We start from the raw sequence: 20,068 nt of genomic DNA on the forward strand, positions 1-20,068 counted from the left end.
TGTTGCAAAAAAGAAGCTAAAATAGTTCAAAACCATATTTATGACGCTCCAAAAAACATGCCTTTTTTGTAATAAAATCCAACATTTTGGTTTTCTTTTGTAGTAAATAATACAAGCTCTCCATTATTCAATGGAATCATAAAATTACAGAAAAATATATAAATATGTAAGAAAAAGAATTTCTCTTATATGGCAAATGTTAAGCTCGTAAATCAGCTAAGAGAGAAAAACCAACAGCAGCATCTTCCTAGGTTTCACTTTGTAGCAGTGCATTTGACCTGAACGCATGTCAGCTGCATGTCAAAACACAAATGAAACAATAAAACTACTTGGTTCAAATGTCCCATATGCCCCAAAGTCTCAGTGTGCACCAAGCTATGTTTGATGACACATTCACACCTCTATTTACCAACCTGGATTCACCATGTCAGGCCACAATAGACTAATTAACACAAGTTTCTACTTTGGTGTCGGTCAAAAAAGAGAGTGTGTGTGTGTGTTGTTGTTGTACCAGGGGCGTAGAGAAGCAGCTTTCTGTGTACTGAGAGCTCTGCAGGGTAAACACAGAGAATCCTCTGCAGATCCAATCTTTGCTTCTATTGACTGTGGTGCAGTGACTTTCACTGCAATGCAAAAGGTAATTTAAGGAAGAAAAAAAAAAGGAAGACAATTCAGAGTTTAATGCCTAAGGCCCCACTGTTTCCATTTTTGCAGTGCTCTTAGCTTTATATTTGCTTTTTCTTGCTTTACTATCACATAATTTGTTCAGATAGCAAAAGTGTGACAAATGTTGGACGTGAATGGCTACTTTTGGAGCCAAGCTTCTAGGTGCAGTTTGTAGCATAAGACAATAGCCTGTAGACATACAAACCTACAGCAAAGACATCAGACATGTTTGTGCTGATCGCTGACAGTGACGGCCTCTATTGGGATGCGATGATGCCCGGTTTAAGCGAGTACAACTGAGCAAGCCATGTCCACAGTCCGTCTCTACTTAGATTCTCACCAAACATCCCCCTTTCTTTCTCTCGTTTCAAGCATTCGGCCTGCACTGTATACGGCAGTGCCAGAGCAGCAGATGGGTTGTCCACCCAGCAACCTCTGACATTCAACCTTCTGAGAGGCAAGGCTGTGGAATCTGTCCAGTGGTCTTCATCGCTCTCAAATGTTCTGCCAAAATGGACGAAGGATGAGCCAGCCCACTTGGGCCTGAGGCCCTCTCAAAAGAGACCACAAGACTTAAGCTACTATAATCATTTCAGAAACCTTTTTGCCAGAGCATTTAATATAAACACTGACTTTAAAATAATATCCACAGGATATTCAAAAAGGCCCGTTCATTAGGCACACCGATTCAATTGCTTACTTTACAGTGAATGAGCCAAATACAGGGCAGCGACTCAATAGTTATATACCTTGATGTGGTGACAATAACTTGTGAAGTACACAAGTTATTGTGTACATAAGAAGTGTACTTGTACACAAAATTGGTATTCATCAACTCTACAGCTACATATACACACCAGATCTTACAGCTCAATTCCAAATTTTTTGCTGAAATTAGTTTATTTTTTTGCATAGTTGTTCATGCTACTAATAAAATGTGACCGCAGTCGGACTCCTGTGTGAACGGTTTACGGTCCCAAAGCGACATCCAAGTGCAGAAGAAGAACATAGATGCCATACAGGAGCGCACTGTTTACTCAAGTAATAATGGATGCCGCCATCTACCGATCGATTTTAAAGTTGTTGGGAGGTGATGGTATTGTCATAAAATGATGAAGGAAACTGAGGGGGAAAAAAGAAAGTGAAGGGTCTTCGCTGCTTACTGCAGCTATTGTCTACGTCTGGTTTCTGCAGAATATTTGTGATGCAGTCTGATAAAATGTGACATGACTGTTTGGGCTGCAGATGCTTTGAAAACTATCTGATATCCAATTTAGTAGTATATATGGAAAAGTGGCACCAATCAGATTCTGTTTGTTGTGTTTTTGGTTTAAAAAAAAAAAAGAGAAAATATCTAGTGAGCAGCGGTTTTATGGGTGGCAATGTGTTTAAAGAGGCAAGAGGAGAATGAGTAGACCGGTTCTACTCATTCTCAAATAACAACTTGTAACAGCTAAAGCATGAGGAAAACTGCACTCCGCAGTCTCGTCAAAACCGGACAACAACAGAAAATATAGCCTCATTACTATTTGGCTGAACGTCTCCAGTCCAGATAAGATTTCAATGCCCTCAATGTGTATCCTGGTTAGATCAGTTGATGTTTGGTTCACTGCTGACCTACACCTTGATATTTATGTAGAGAAGGTGACCATACTTCTTTTGAGCTTGGTATAAAGCCTCTTGTTGAAGCTGTACGGTTTCAAGTAATTTAGGATCCATATAACCATATCACTGAACCATAGGATATCTCTGAGATTAGTTCAGGCAGTGCAGAAGTTGGGCACCACCCAATTGGCGGCAATTGGTGTTTCTGATTCTATCCTGATGGTGTGGTGATGGAAGGTACAGTGTTAGCCCAGACATAAAATGCTCTCTTCAAATAGAAAGAGAGCCTTTAAATCAGGAAATCAAGAAAAATAGGGGATGGAAAAATATCTACAGGAAGAAGATGAGGGATGAATTCAAGATATGCAATTCTAATACTGAAATAATTTCATTTCTCCTAAAAAATAATCAGCCTAATTTTAACTTAGGAAGAAGGACTTTTTTTTCTTCTTCTTTTTTTTTTGCAGCAAGCCGAAAGTAACAATCTCAAACCAGCTAGTCCATAAAAACAACAGACAAACAATATGCTATAAAAAATGCAGGACCCTCTGATTGTTCCCCAGCCAGGTTTTGTTGTGGCTGCACACTCAATCAGCTCAGCCTATTGTGTCAGCCGTTTGACTGCTTTTGTTCACTTAATGACCAAACCCTGAAGACAAAATGGAAAGTTATATTTTTGAAGAGCAGGCTAATTAATGCCGCTTATTAGAGAGAGCTTGAATAACAATAAGGAAGTGGGGAGAGGCTGAACGTTTTTTTTTTTTTGCGTATCACAAGAAGAGGCTTTGTGAGAGAGAGCATAAAAGGAGTGTCAAAACAGAAAGTGAGCAAGGAGGAATAAACTGAAAAAGCACTGGAGGTGATCAGAGAGTATTAATTCCTTCCTGAACAACAGTGACTCTAAAATAAGGGCTAACCTTTAGGCATGGTGTTAAAAAGTGCAGACAACTGGTACAATTAGGCTTTTTGTTTCCCAGACACACAAGTGTACAAACTGTTTTGTTTTTTTTGTTTTGTTTTTTTTGCATGCCTGAGGATAGGTGTGTTTTTCTTTTACAGTATCTCCTATGACATAATGTGCATTACTGAAGTGTATGCACAGAAACTTTTCAGATTTCTATGAGTTAAAGAAATGGCAAAAAAAAAAAAAAAGTTTTGGTTTTCTATCTTACAGTTCCACAATAATATGTCAAAGTTTGTGGTTGTAATGTGACAAAGCTAAATGAGAAAGGGGCATTTTTTCCCAAGGCATTCGGTCCTCTCAGATTTAAAAACGGACTGAACAGACCAAGCTAGTCAGTAATCAGAATCAAGACATTAATTGACAGCTAGGCCAGTAATAACAATAAGACACGTGGAACATCTGTTAATAAGGCTTCTTTTTCCAATGTTGACAAGGAACAATGCCAGTACTGGACATTTTCAGTTCGACAAACAGGAGAAATAACACCCTTCCTGACGCAGAAACAGTTTTATAAATTGCCTTTCCACTTGTCTCCCAATTAAACATAAATAAGTTTAACCAAAACTTCAAACAGCTTTGAAAAAGTAGTAAAATAGCAGCAAATGCCAAAAATAATGGGCATGTATGTGGTTGCAGGCCAGGGTCTAAGCTAACTCTCACTATCATAATTAATAAATAAGCAAATAAATTACTGCAGCTCTTTGAAAAGCTGATCAAACAGAAAGCAAAGGATCTAAAGCCGAGTGCCCAACACCCAACCAAACAAATAAACACACTTTGTCCTGTGAAGTGAGCATCTAATGCTTGGCTTCTGCACAGTTCGTACAATAGCAAATAAACCAGGGAAAAAGAGCAAATGACACCTTAATGTGCCACCGCCATATGCTGTTAGTTACTGATGAATGCAACGCTCCCCAGCTAAACTTATAGAGCTCTGGTAGTTTGACGCCGCTGCTGCTAAAATTAAAGATAAGCCATCTGTTCGCTAAAACAGCCCCCTGTCACCTGAACGCACTGGGTCAACCAAACCTCCGTTTACTCAAACTAATGTTGTGTGATGTATCGTCACAGCATCTGTATGGGCTTGGCATGGTGTTAGGCAAAAAAAAACTTTAAGTAAATTAATCTTGTATTATAAGTAGTCAGATCTGAAAGTGAACTGTATTGAAAATTTCAGCCTTTAATTTGATACAATTGTGAAGTGAGGAAAAAACAAATGCCATGATAAGAAAAAAAATGGTTCACTATTTTTTTTTTTTTTTGCAGAAAACAATGATGAAATACCTCTTGCATATGCTCAGAAGCTTACTGTAATCAGATTCATGGAGTAACTTCACCTTCTAGACAGGACATTTCTACCACCACAGTCAACAAGGGGGTTCACAACATAACTGAACGATCCAGTTCAGTTATGGAACTGGATCCATAACTGGATCCAGTTATGGATCCAGTTATGGATCCATAAGGAAAGAAGGCCTTCTTTCCTAAGGCACCTAAGGCAGGTGCTACGGTAATGTTATTTTATTTTTCTGGAAACACTTCATGTTACCATGCTTATGAATCCTGCTGGACAAATAGACTTTGGCTTCTGTGAAATCAAGGACCACATGACTGACCTTTGAAAAGTCAGTCATGTCGCTGTAGCCCTTTCTACACTGAACGGTGTCTTGGTGCTCTGTGCACTTTTATTATTTTGAATTTTCATATATTATAAAAGGGAAGCATGCCAACGCTTCTTTACAAAGGTTTATCATCATACTGTTGGACAACAACAACAAAAAGCAGATTCTTCTCCGCTGTTCACACCCCGTTCTGTTTGCTGATTGGCCAGGATGAAATGGGGCAAATCCCAGACGAAGCGCTGAAGGGAGAAGAGACTCGAGCAAAATTCCACAGGAAGGTATTGGCCTTGCAAGTGTGACTCTCTCAAAAAAATAGGGTTTGGTCAGATGAGACCAAGATAAGAAACTTATTTTTATTTAACAGGAGCTTAAATCTCTCCCAGAAAACCATAAATAGGTCACCGTTGGGTTAAAATCCACCTTCTACAGCAAAAGTCCTAACACGTAGACTTAAGCCTAAACAGAAAAAAAAAAAAAAAAAAAAAAAAAAAAAAAAAACAAGCAACGGATGACTTGTGGCACTGTTTATTTTTTCTAAAGATGACTGTAAAAGCGAAGATTTGAAGATGTGTCACTCAAGTCTCATTACCTAGAAATATATGCAAGTCACACTACAGAGCCATCATTCAAAGGCCTTTTTAACTACCCTCCGAGCCGAGTGTGGGGAATGAGGGAAGACATTAAAAACCGACCACAGAACTCTTTATGCTTAAACTTTAATAATTTTAGGATATGGCTGCAAGAAATCTTATGCCAACCGCAAACACGAGGTCATTGCTACATTATCTTTGAATTATGGATTCCTTCAGTGAATAGCAGAACAGCCGAGACACGCAAACTGGAATGATTAAAAATTTAACGCCATGATCTTATTTATTCTCTTATATTTTGAACATAGTTTTGCATGAGAAAGCCCAAATGGAGACTTTCAACGTGCTGCTGCATCATCCATGGAGGATATTGTTCTTAACCTCCGAGGGGAAGGCAAGAAGGTTTCAGAGGAATCCACTATGCAGGATTACAAAGCCCTTGGCGTTTTGGACTCCATCCAGGCTGGCCTTTTATCAAGCACAGATCTACTTTTGGATTTCGACGGCACAATGGTATCTGCTTAACTAAGCAGCCCAGCGATCACTCTCTTCTCCTCTCCTCTCTGCCAGTGTCATATCACTGATCAAGTGTGGCTCAATTGCTGTTTGAAGGGAGGACTGCCAGACATAATGCAATCATAACAGGTGCACAGCTTGTCTAAGAGAAACGAGCTCCTATTTCTCTGCTGACAATGCTGAAATGAACTCTTTGTGCTCCTATTCTCTCGTTCGTTCTCAAAAACCCTCGAGCCTCCGTCGGCATAATAAGGCAATTTTAATTCCTCGCCTATAGCTTTCTAACTAAGATGGGGGAAAAATACATATATAGACTGGACCTCTTTCTTGGAAGTCAAAAAGATAACACTTGCAATAATTATTGGAGGTAGAGCATACTTTTTTTCCTCTTTTTTTTTTTTTTGACAGGCATGTGTCCAAGAATTATTACCCTGAATTTCGTCACGACAGACACTGTATCTTCATACGTTAAAGTTAATCATTTTGTATTTCTCTCCATTTTGATGTTTGACGACTGACGTATAAAAAAAAGGACCAAAATTCAGCATCTCCGAAAATTAGAGTATTGCATAAGCATAACATGCACAAAGAAAAAAAAAGATTTTTAATACTGAAATTTCAGCTTACTGACAAGTACTTTGAATGGACTTCCCTTCACAATCCTCTCAAGGCTGCTTTTGAACCTTTTTCTACCACACTTTTTCCACACTTCAGCTTTCCAATTATATACTGGGATACAACACTCTGAGCAGCCAGCTTCTTCAGCAATGAACTTCTGTGGCTTATCCCTCCTGTATGTCGACAGGCACCCCACTGAATGGAAAAGGCCGGGGTTTCAAACTACAGTCCTTGAGCACAAAATACTGCTGCATTCCAATGTGTATATAGTCCTACGCATCTGAACCAAATGACTTAATTCCCTCCTGAGCATGCCATAGCTATTTGAGTCTAGTAAATTAATAACTGGGGTTCCAGTAAAGTGGTGTTTCTTTGCCCTGTGATGCACTGGTGACCAGTCCAGCGTGTATCCCAACTCTTATCCAATAACTGCTGCAGATGGGTGCAAGTCTCACGGTGAACCTCCAGTCAGAAGCAGGTATACAGTAGACCAATGGATATGGATGGTCCTCCTCCATCTGAGATGATTTTATTTTATTTTTTTAAATATAGTGAAGATTTCACATATTAAAAAGTGTGTTTTAAAGCTTTAGTGATCGCTGCTGCATAATCAGATCATATTTGTCCAGTTCGAAAATTTGGAGGTCTAAGGGGCAAACACACAAAAACACATGCTCTTGTTTTTGTGTAGAGAAAAAATGTTGAGCAACCCAATTCAGTTCTTATTCTCCTGTTTTTATTATTATTATTATTATTATTATTGGGGGCAAGACATGCTCAATTTTAGCCCATATATACTTACAAAAATGCAAAACAAAACAAAGCAAAAAAATATTATTTTAGTTTTGTGCTACTCTCACATGGAAGGACGCCCTGGGCTGCGAGTCACATATTGCAGAAACATTTTATTTTATTTTTTTAATTTTCTGAGAAATTAAATTTGGGGGTTTTATTAGTTGTAACATAAAATGATGGAAATTAACATAGAACCTGAAATGCATCGTTATGTTTGTAGAGATACTCTGAATTAAATTACTGAATTCAAAGTTTCCCATGGTCGTCCGATTTACTGAGAAGCACCTGTGAGCGGCACAGCTGAGTCTAGCTTTAAATTAAGTAAAGTGTTGATTAACAGCCAGCGACTGCCAGGAAACTGGGCTAACATTTGAGTCCAGGGAGGAAAAAGGCGATAAACATCTTTCCAGCATCCATTATCCGGACATTATTTAAAGCTCTCACTCTAACTGCTGCGCTTTAATGCAATGCGAATTGCTGACCTTGAAAAGCAGGTAAATGCATCAACTAGATGTGATATTTCAAAAAAAAAAAAAATTTCAACAGCTTTTAGTCTCGACAAAGAGCCCTTCTCTCATCCGACACACTGTAGTGGACGTGAACTTGCGCTGCCCCCCCCCCCCCACAGATGCCCGGTGTGATGTTTGACAGATTCCTCCCTCTCCAGCTAGGCTCACAGTAAATGTCCATCTGGCAGCTTCCCATGGGTACTTATTATTCTCAGCTAGCCAGGGGTGTTCTTTTTTTTTTTCCTACTTTTTTTTTTTAATCAGCCTGCCAGCGCCTGCCTCAAAAGAGTCGAGCCAGATCCAGAACTGCTCGCAGATGCTTCACCGGCCAAACTGTTCTGGTTGTAGTGGCATGGCACTGAGTTTTCAATTACACCATAAGAGATATCTGGATGCTCTCAGAGAGAGAAAGATGCATTTGAGATGCAACACATTTTTAGAATTGGATCTTTTTTTTTTTTTCTCTCCACGTAAAATCCGCCAGCTTCACCTTGGAAATTAGGCGATTGATTTTTCCCATGAGCAGATGCTTAGAACCGCCGGTGCGCTGCATGTCCTGTTCCGACACCCCGCTACCGTGGATTCAGTCATGCCGTTATAACCTCTATCCCTCTCCCGCCACCCACTGAGCATTTCTGAAAACACTCTGAGAAAACAAAGGATTCTGCACTCCCTTTTCGGTTTCACATATTCCGTCTAACCCGGATGGACCGCTGTTAGCCTTCTAAGGTTACGGCAGCCGTAATTTCTGCTTTGAGTGTGATGTAATCTTTCCACAACAAAGCACAGATGTCTACTACTGTGAAGAAGAAGAAGAAGCGATTAGGGTCTGTTTGAGTCAAGCGAGCAAGAAAATGCATCAAAGTATGGACTCCAGCAAGCGCAGGGGATCGTGACCAAAATAAGTAAAATGACAAAGAGTTTTTGCGTTATTTTTGTGGGTCCGGCCGCATCAATAACAGCTACAGACAAAACACCATTCCCTGCTACACTGCTATTTAGTTTTGAGTCACCGAGAATTCTTGTGGTGCATTATAGTGGAAAAAGAAGGAAATTATTTGTGTTGCATTCCTCAGTGTACCTCCCCTTTTACATGATGCCCCTAAACAAAAATCCAGTTCAACAAATGATTTTCAGAAGTCCCCATATTAGTATTCTTACTACAGATGTTCCCAATAAAAGTCACTTGAGTTTGCGCTTGTAAAGTGACAAAATGTGTATTATGTGTATTTTACATGCGTGTATTAAAACTCAGATGAACAATGTTTCGTTTATATCCACTTTTCTGTATCTGGGCCCAGGGATTAGTTCAATCCTCTTTTTCTAGTTGCTTGAGTCACGATCCCCTCCGTTCACCTGATTCTCCACGTCAATGTGTGTTCTTCCTCACTTGAGTCAAAGAGGCGCTAATCATTTCTTTTTTAACAATAGCAGGCGTATGTGCTTTGTTGGGGAAGGATTACCTCATACTCACAGCAGAAATTACAGCAGCAGGAGGTCGACAGTGGTCCAGCTGGGTGAGGTGGGGAATGTGAACAGCTTTGACAGGCTGGGGGGGGAAATAAAATAAAATCTGTCATGATTGTTTAAGAAGATAAAAAAAAAAAAAAAACATGTTTCATATTAGAAAAAAAATGAAATTAGGAGTGGCCTGTAATATTTGCACAAAGGCGATGAAGAATCAGAAGGCCACTCCACAGAGCTGCAGTCTGCTGCAGCTGCCAGTTTAGGCTTGGTAAACATAAATTAAAGGAGGTGTGTTTTTTTGTTGTTGTTTTTTTTCCCCCCTTGCATCATTCACCCCCAGTGTGTTCTGCCCTTTACAAAACAACCTCCGTCCATCTGCAGATCCGTCTCCCTGCTGATCATCTGATCTGAGTGCAGGAGCGTTTGCTCCAATACAGGCTTTGCTGTCATCTGTCTCAGATAAAGCCAAGGGTGACCGTCATCCTCCTGTGGCCTCGCTCTTGTGCTTTTGTGAGCTCATGTGCTTCTTAGCCTCTTAGTTGTAATCCAGACGATTTTTTTTTTTTTTTTTTTTACAGAATAGGGTTTTTTTTCCTCCACACTAAAACTCCTTTTATACGTTTTATCCTCAGCAGGCTATTGTTTTTCATTTTTTTTATTCCAATATTGAGAAGACTTTAAAAAAACAGATCTAATTCATTTCAACAATTTTTGTTCAAGTTTCCAGTTCAGTAAAAATGAAGGTTGTTCTTCTCAATAAAAGCAACACCGTTTATAACACACCAAGACATTTGTTTTTCTTTTAAAGGTATAAAGAAAGAGGCTGCATTTTCTTTTCTGGTTACTGTAAATGGGAGAGGAGAAGGGAGCTGGGGAAAAAAAAAAAAAAGAACCACTAAGGTAAACCATTTGGGCTGCACCGTAGAATCATTGGCTTTCTAAAATCTTCCATCTCAATTTCAGGCAATATACTCAAAAATGCCCACATAATAAAATTTCTTGTGCTGTAGCCTCATTGTTGACTAAGGTCCATCTGAGTGCACTTCATGTGATGAGTGGGACAATGGTCTGTCAATCTTGAGCCTGCGATTGACTGACAACCTTTTCAGGATGAACCCGCTACAGTCCACAATGCATCTTAATCAAGAAACCTGACAGCATTAATTTGATTTAAAAAAAAAAATAAAAAATAAAAAATACAAATATTCTGATCTGTGCTATTTTTGAATCAAATCGCGGCTCAAACCTTTTTGAGATATAACCTCAGACAACTTCCATTCATGGCTGGCAATACCAAGCTCCTATCTGTACGACCCAGCATTTCTAATAGTTCGCCGTCCAATGCTCCACTGTCCAGTCCATATGGAGAACTGGCTCATGCAGACCAACAACACTGGAAATATCATTAATGAAACAATCAACATTTTGAAATTCATCGACACAATGCAATGTTTCAATATTTGACTGTGTTTCTATGACTTTTGTGACTTCATGACGTAAAGTACCTTGAACTGCCTCGTTCCTGAAATGTGCTTTACAAATCATTTTTGCGCATCCGGCAGTAACAAGGTCTTGTTTTGGTTGGCGAAACTAAAATTATTCCAAAAATGTTGTTAATCATAGTTAAAATAAAATGCTAAAAAAAATAAATTCAATAGCTTGTTTCTCTTCATAAATTAAATTGCCATTTGAAAAACTATTTATTCCGATTCTCTTTTCATGACATCGACACTGCTTATTTTGAAACACCACTGGAAATAGAAGAAATCTCTAAGGGGTTCATTACTTTTATAGCACTATATAATGTCATACAGAAGATTTGAATAGATGGCAATATGAAGAGTAAGATTTCTATAAAGTAGAGAGATGACAACGTCCATAGTGATTAAAATTCTCATACTAATGATGTCCTTCTCCATTATCAACATATTTGCCCCATTATTTGAGAGGTTTTGTATTTCAGTCTTCAGAGAGTCCAATCAACTTGTCCAATCTGTTTTCAACATGCAGAGTGCAAACACCTACCAAGGTACGACATCCAAACGGTCTTTTGCCATTGCGATATTTCAAACATCGACTGCAATTCCAAATCCAATTAAATATATTATACAGCTCTCATACGAACACCGTTGAATGTTCTATAGGTTTGATGATGTGTGCATAGTGAATGGTACGATTGGGTTTAAACTTCCGCCCACTCTCCACAGTGTGAAAACAAACACCATGTCTGTTTAAGACAACATTGCTGACGTGTTCTTTGAACCATCTGGGCTATTTGATTCTCATTTGAATACAATTCAAATTGAAGGTACACAGCTCAAAATGTGTATTCTCACGTGTGTGTGAGGGGGCGGGGGGAACTAGGATAGCTGAAGATTGCAGAAAACTGAATATCTTAACCAGGCAAACAGCAGCATCTCTGAGTCGCCTCAGCTCCAACTCCTGTGTAATTCTCTACCATATTTATGCATTTGCATCACTCCCAAAATAACAAGACAACTCACTCTGGAGGACTGTGCTATGAAAAATAAAATGACTTACCTAGTGTGGAACAGTTGGTAACATCTGTGAGCGCGGTGTTGGTGGAACAAAGGAAGGGTGGGCAGTGGGGATAAGAAGGAGAGAAAGAGAAAGAAAAAAGAAATGTCAGCAAATTACAACGTACAGAAAGCCAAACTTTAATGCAAGGAGGAGGTTGTCACAAGTTCTGTTGAAAAATGACGGTCTGCTAGCATTATACAGACTCGGGGGTTAGGTGCAGTCCCTGTCAGAAGCGGGGGTGACAAGGAGGAGGACATGAAACATCTTAGATAGTTTCCCTTGAGGATCCTACGTGTGTCCAACTTGCATTAATATCTGTCGCTTTTTCAACATTTTAAGGGTGGAGGCAAAAAGGGCGCAAGCAGGAACCTCATCTATTACCAGTAAGTCTTTTTTTTTTTCTTCGCAGTGTTATATAACCACACTGAGCAAACAAATGTGCTCAAACAAATGCACACAAAAGTACTCCTTCTCCCATAAGTCTCCAAGATAATTTATTATCTCACCCTGTGTGCTTGGATTTCCTGCTTCTCCCAAAGCTTGTTAGTCTAACTGCGGACATTCAATTCACAGAACCAAAGCCGGAATAAACTCATGGACTATGTGCCCCGCAAAAACTCCACAGTGCCACAACAAGAGAATAACTGGTTGGCCAAGAATAGTCCCTTTGGCAATGCGTTAATTAAGTCACAGCAACATGGTAATCACTTCTATGATTTACAGGAAATTTTATGAGGACTAGTAGCGTTCCAGTTGTTTCAAATGTTTTAATTATTGCTCTGACTGCACATCTGAGCAAGTTGAAGAGCATATTTCTTGTATATTGGGAGATCAATGTACATCTGCCTCATTTTAGCGGCATTTCCTGTTTTAAAGAATGGGAATATTTATACCTAAGGTCAAGGATAAAATAAAACTGGGATTACTGATATAAATCCAAGAGTGCATTTATTTTATGAAACATAGCAAATCATACTTTTAGTTCACTATAAACATGTCATTGTTCATTCAGTTGCATTTTCAATCTGTCCAAAATGTGAGGGGTTTTTGTTGTCGTCGTTGTTAATATTTGATTTTGTTGGGCTCTGACCAGCCGATACAAATTTTACCACAATAACAAATCCTCTTTAGCAAAGACTGGAAATCCATCAGAAAATTTCTGGTGGTTAAATTCTAAATGTATTCTATTGACCTTTTACAGCACTGGCCTCTTTTCTGTCCACTTTCTCCCAAAAGCACAACACTGCTTTCTTGTAAATGCACAATAACGCAAACCAAAAAGAAATAGGATAAATTAAGTAGAACAAGATGTACAGTGAGGGAAATGGCTAACTGGTGAGCTAATATACTACCATCGGTGTTGCTTACTGTGCAGTCTGGTTGTGTTCTTAAGCAGAATTTGGAGGTAATGTGATTTATCACCAGTGATGTCTATCTCGCTGCATTCATTTACATTTTTGGTGTGCACGGTACAAATCCCCAGGTGGATCAGGGACAAGAAAATGTGATTACAATATCCGTTTTGCATGTAGGAACAAATCTATTTTCAGACAGAAAGGAGGGGGGGAGAGATCGGGGTTGGGTCTCACGGATACTCATTACCATTCTGTCTGACACACATTCGCACTGTTGTACGGCTGTTGTTGCTAAACAGAGAGCTCAGCTGAGGACCTTGAAGCTTCATGCAGGGAAAATTGGGCTCAGGGGAGGAAGGTAGCAGGGACTGATGTCAAACTTCAAGAGCCACTAGAAGCACCTGGGGTTTCAATGACATTAGCATTTGGCTTGTTTGGTAGAAAAGCATCCAAAGGGAAAGGTCCAACTTAATAAAAATGGAAAGGAGATAATCAGGAGGAGGTACCATTTTTTTAAAAGTAATACCTGGTGCCACAAACCTGACTCAGGAAGAATGATAATGCTCAAATTCAACAGCATTCATATGTAGAAGGCAGAATAACTACCATGCCCATAGCCCACTTCACACTCCTATTGCTCTAATCACATTGTCTTGTTAATATAGGGTTTTCCTTCTGCACTCAACTGAGGATTATTGATTTTACCCGAGTCCTGCGGAGGAAATTTGGACGCCTGGCCTATCAAAACCAATGGAGGAAGCGGGGGCCTAAATGTATTAGACGACTGGGGATGGTGGAGAGAGACTCTAGTGGAAGAAACAAGTTCCTTCAATAAGCCCTCTCTGTGAACCAGGAAATAGACGAGGACTCAGACACCTTTTTTTATTTTTTTATTTTTTTTCCCACCCGCCGCAAGTTCTCCGTTTCCTGTTTTAAGCAGATAAGCTGCTTTCAGCGTCTTAGTTATGCTGGGAAGAACCCACAGCACAGCAGGAAACTTCAAAAACTCCAACCCACCCCAAAAAGAAAGAAAGAAAGCTGAGAAGTCTGTTCTTTGTGCCGTCTTGTCTGAACTGACAAGAAGGATTTACGGGATGTTTGCAGTGGTCAGTGGTAGTGGTACTGGGGATTACAAAAAGCTCGTGCGATGCGAAAGAATGGGCAAGTTACTGTTCATGCACAGATTTTTTTTATTCAACCAATAGTTGCTTAGTTCGACCATTAGTTCATGTTTAAGAAACACGGTGCAATTTGTCCTTTAAAACTTTGAATCCCCAATATTAGGAAAACATAATATCAGAGCCAACCCAAGGCATAATTCCCTTCAATTGAAAGATATTTTATTTGTTCTAAAGAGAAAATAAATGTTGCCATAACTCATATCAACCAAACATTTTCAGGGTTGTTGTGGATGGAGATACTGTGGGCAATAAGAATTTCTGGTATCAGTCAGTTTTTTTTAAGACTGAAGACTTAAGACTCAAGATTGTTGCTGTGTGACAGTTTGAGGACTCACGACATAACAGATCAACATCCTGGTCAGAGGTAAATATATTCCCCATTTCCTGGATGACACTATTAAGAACAAGCACTGCTAATCCACCTCATTTGCTTTTTCTGTCCTTCTCCGTCTTGCTGCATGGTTAAAATGTCTGACAAAGAATTTGGATTGTCTGTTAAGATTCTTGCGTATTATGATCGATGAAAGAATTGTTTTAAATGTGTGTTTGAGCTCGGTTTGTTCTCGACTACTCCCCAGCAAACAATCAGTTATCCACAGCTGGTTTTAAGCTAAGCTAATTACACTTGACCTTCTCACCCAGATTCCTCATTTCTGTTCTTCACAGCAAAAGGTGCCCCACATCAAATTCTTCTGAAGCCCCAAAACAATCTTGGCCCAGCCCTGAACATAATGTTGTGATGGGTGTATAGTTCACTCACTGCTTAATATCAAGATTGAATGTTTTCTCCTGTAGCTCGGATGTGACCGCACCCACTATATGCATTTGATGATTACTGAGACATTTATTTTAGGGATTTACTTTCCAAGGCTTACTTTCTTCAAATTTAATGCACTAAGATTAACATGTCTTTAAACAACTTGTGAAATCCCAGATAATCTTATGGCTTTGCAAGCTTCTCCTTGATTTACCGCCTTTGAGATAAATGAAGGAACACCTGAGGATGCTCTTTTTAAGGCCACAACTCAAATACACTGCTTCCTCCTACGACATTATCAAAACTCTGAAGAAATCAGTGAGGTTATTAAGAAGAGAACTGTTCACCCTCACAGATTTAACTCATTCTCATGTATGTAATTTCCAGAAGCCTAAAGATTTACATGCAAGTATGGCGTAACCAGCATGTAGTCTGATAAAACTAAACTTGACATGTTTGGCCATAATGACCACTGGTACATTTGGAGGGAAAAGGAGAAGCTTGCAAGCCTGAAAACACCATCCCAACTCCAAAGTACAAGGGGTGACAGCATCATGTTGAGGGAGTAATTTCCTGCCGGATGGACTGAAATACTTCACAAAATAGACATCATGAGGCCAGAATCATTTGTGGAAATACTGAAAAATCATTTTAAGACATTAGATAGGAAGTTTAACCTTGGACACAAGGCACAAACAGTTTTTCCAAATAAAACTTAAGCATACCGCAAAATTACTTACAAAGTGGTTTGGGCCAAACATGTCAATGTTTAGGGGTGGCCATCACAAAGTCTTGATCTCAGTTCCCTAGAAAGTTTACTGCCTGACTCAGTTACACTAATTCTGTCTGGAGGAGCGGACTAAAATTTGATTTAAGATCAGATTGTAAAAAGAAACATGGTGATGTGTGTTTTTATGCAGCATTTGTAAGTATGTGGTTTCAGCTGTATATCAGGAGCGGCTTTAAAAGTGAGTCCATCCACTCAAAAATATATTACTTAGAAGCAGAGTTTGAGCAGAATAAAAGATTTGTTGTCACTGTAACTATAAAAACAGTTAAAGACATAAGCCCACATATCAGTAATGTGAAATTACTAAACTTCTGAAATATAAAAATGGAATATATAATTTCCCATATTTTATATATATATATATATATATATATATATATATATATAATGCAACATTGCATTCTGAGTACTCAGAATGCAATGTTGCATTCTGATTACTCAACTAAGATAAGCAGAATGCCTATAGCACTGTTGATATACATGCTCTTCTAGTATTAAGAACATTATTTTTTTTTATGTTTCCAACCAACAAGTTAGCTTTGGTTAGCTGGGTGACAGCAAGCAGTAACAGGTGGGGGAGGAGGAGCTCTACCTTATGTTACACAGAGCAAATAAAAATCTTGTCATTGCAGCATTTTACCTCATCTCTTTAAACCAAATCCTTTTTTCTTTTTTTTTTTTTTACCATCAATGTTGTAAGACTTCATAAGCTAAAATAATAAAAAACATTTTGTAAATGTCGCTGTTTAGGTCATGTGTTTTATTTATTATGCAGTATGCAAAAATTGCCTTTTTAGTTACATACATCTTTTGGCTTAGCAAGGTTGACCTCTATCCAAGAATTTGGATTAAATTTAAGACATCATCTGTCCTTGGTGGGATTTTTTTTAGTGTGAGGTGGTGTATCGTGCGTCCCTCTGAGACTGCAGCTCTTGGACAAGGACATCAGCTTTCTCAAGAGACAGTCGTTTTGACACGACCGGTCTTGACTTGTCTCATTCATCACAGAACACTCAGCGCACAGCAGCAGGGACACGATTAAGGCAAAAACGGGGGATATGGTAGCTCTGTTGGTCAAAACATAGCTATTCTTACCTGACATATAGTCCAAGTTTTCCCGAAACTTATAAATCGCATGTCCAAATTAATATGTTAATCCCATGAATGCTCAATGGGGAAAACTGTGTGCATTAACAAAAAAAAAACAAAAACAAAAAAAAAAACAAATAAGTGTTTAGTTGTTAATCTTCCTCGTTCCCAGACATGTTCTGGAAGCTCTGCCCAAACCTGATTTACCCTTATTCTGCTTTACATTATGCTCATACACACCTATAGTCTTTAATGTCTTGGAGATAAAGGACTGAAGGTTAATATTCTGTCAGGGAAATTTGTCTCCGAGATCAATTGAGGGGCGAAAGGGAAAGTGGCATTCGTTTGCATGTGGAGAGCACTGAACACTTACCCTTACCTTTCAATTTATTCAGCATATGTTCATTGCTTCATTTTTACATTCATCAGTTTGCTTAACACAGTTTCCATTCTTCAAAAACAACATTTAGAAGTTGATGCATCGTATTTCAAAGTATCTATTTCAGTAGTTAATTTCTGTTGGTTTTGATAAATGTGGCTGATACGGCTAATGAAGGCTCAAAATACTGGTTTTCCGAAAATCTAAGTATTTTATGCACTGCAAAAGCATAAAATCTCCCCAAGTATCTCTGTCAAGTTTCTAACTCAAATATCTTAGCACATTTAAAATAATCCAAAACTACCTTCTGAGCATCCTTTCGGCAAGACTGTTTAAATAGTTTTCAGTAATAATTGTTGAATACTGATTTTTTTTTTTTTAAAGTATTAGTTTCACCAGCAGATTTATCTCACTTATAGCAACACATTTTTCCTTTGTCATAAGTGAAATAATCTGCCAGTGGAACTAGCAGGTTTCCATAAATATTAGGGAATTGTTGATTTAAATGATTCTCCTCTATCTTGCTGACTGATTCCTTGTAAGTTAGTTTAGTCTCATTTTAAGTTTAGTAAGATATTTGCACTAGAAATTAAACAAAAAAAAAAAATGGTGAGATTTTGAGTGTTTGCAGTGTAATACCAATAAAAGTTTATGGGCTTCTAACTTCTAGAGTGATTTTCACTGAAACATGTCCACATTATTCTACCACACTTTGTCCTTCCGCTCAACTTTAACTTTATATGCTTTGAAGCAAGCCAAACATCTGATTTAGCAATGACATTTGTGACTTATCTTCAAAATATAGCAATATCTGCAATTGGTTTCTCCCAGAGTAAATAAAAATAACCATTGTTTTGGGTGGTCTTGTCTAAATTGCCCTCAGGTGTGAGAGTGGGCATGAGTGTTTAGCTGTCCTGTGAGTCCAACCCCAGGACCCTGCACAGGCAAGCGAGTAAATTTTAACCTGAGAGGCGTCGATACAAATGTTAGGACCTAAACTTTCCTGGCACACTCATTTTTCTTGTTTATGGAGTGCTTATAAGTATTAATTTATGTTGATCGTTGGGGGGAAAACAATTGTTTTCTACATGGTTCCCCCATCTTTCTTATGATCTTATGTTTTGCAGCCACACTCGCACACGTATCCACAAGGGAGCAGAGAGGGCTGGCTGTCCAAAGTGGCTGCAGGACTGAGTGGTCTCTAATTGGAAATCAAAACCTGGAAGGCAGCCGTGAAGGAACAGTCCAACCTCAAGAACTCGTCGCTCAATTTAGACCGTGACAAAAAAGCCCCCTGCTTCTTGTTTCGCCATTTAACCTATTCACCAGGGTGGAATTGGAACAGCTGTTTTTCTTTTTTTTTTACAGCACCACATAATGGGACAGAATGGCTCTTGCTGGATACAATCCAGCTAGCTGCAAACGGAAAGGCCTCGATGTACAGAGAGAAATGAACAAATGGGTGGGAAAAGACATTAGAAAAGAAGAGCTGGTATCACTGATACTGTAAGAGCTCACTCTCTTCTACCTAAGCTGAAAAAAAAAGAATACTTCTTTCTCTTCTGTTGCAGCAAATATTTTCAAGAGGCCCTGTCAGTCTTCTGTGTATCGAGCAAGAAAATATATATGTTGTCTGATTTGTTTTACACTCCCTCGTCTTGTTGAGGTGCAAAACGACCCCTTTTTCTTTGTGGCAGTTTGATGAGTGTAGTTAGAGAAGAAGAAAAAAGAAAAACTTCATCAGGAGGTTGTCAGACTCAGAGCTGTCCAGTTTAAAGCCTGCTCAGGCATGACAGTGAGGGAACGAGGAATGCTTATGTTAGCTCTGGAGCAGATGTTCCGTTTCTGCTATAGCTGTCTGCTGTCTGAAAGCCCAAATGCTGTACTGCACTCTGTCCTTTTATTTTCCTTCTTTTTCAAGTAAGAATAAAACTAGACAGTGACAGGAAGATTTTTAGTTAATTAGGTTTGGAGGCAAAGGAAAAATATAATCTCACATCTGTTCATTTTTCAGGGAGTTATAGCCAAAGTCGAATATGCTGCGCCATGCAAAAATATCTGAATCTTTTTCAACACAAAGTGTAATGGTTTTTATTAGTAGTTGTAGTAGTGAAGTAGAATAAAATCCAATTTTGTTTCAATAATTCTAGAAATTTCAACAAGTAATCAGCTCATTCACTCTGATCGTTCCACATAAAATTCACTACAACCAGCTGCAAACAGGGTTTATCGAATAAATCCAGCCATTCTGTGGAGAAGGCAAAGATGTCTTTGGAGAACATTAGCAAACAAACAGCTTCATGAAAACCACCTTCACAAAACTGCTCAAGCTAAGTCAAACTGGGTGGAGGGTATCTATGCTATCTGTGATAGCACCTATAAAAAAGTAGACTACTATATTACATAGAGCTTCTTCTATTAAAAAAAACATTTTAAAGACCTACACCACACATTTAGCTTCTATCTTACCTCATCAGTCATACCTCTGTTTATCCATGCTGGGTCAGATCCAAAAAGGAGGCAGGGAGAGCAGAATAAAGCATTAGCCTTGCTACATGCAGTTAGCCTAGCCTTGTTATGACGTTCGGCTGATCAGGTGCGAGCTCTTTCACCTCTACCTTCTC

General features: G+C 38.9%; 2 long non-coding RNA genes across 2 annotated transcripts in view; both read right to left on the bottom strand.

Moving 5' to 3' along the window:
* The window catches only part of LOC106954093 (uncharacterized), a 268,751-nt gene that overhangs the window by 119,208 nt on the left and 129,475 nt on the right, over positions 1–20,068 (bottom strand). The window contains exon 4 of the long non-coding RNA XR_001426301.1: positions 11,894–11,917. This is a non-coding gene — a long non-coding RNA (uncharacterized LOC106954093). The remainder of the gene's footprint in view (positions 1–11,893; positions 11,918–20,068) is intronic.
* On the bottom strand, positions 8,116–11,510 carry LOC106954094 (uncharacterized). The gene is made up of 2 exons (XR_001426302.1): positions 10,599–11,510; positions 8,116–10,489 (listed from the first exon to the last, which is right to left on the bottom strand). It is a non-coding gene; the product is annotated as an uncharacterized LOC106954094 (long non-coding RNA).

This window comes from Poecilia latipinna, unplaced genomic scaffold (genome assembly GCF_001443285.1).
Source record: "Poecilia latipinna isolate Pla-1442-1.1 unplaced genomic scaffold, P_latipinna-1.0 Scaffold627, whole genome shotgun sequence".
NCBI classification, from domain to species: Eukaryota; Metazoa; Chordata; class Actinopteri; order Cyprinodontiformes; family Poeciliidae; genus Poecilia; species Poecilia latipinna.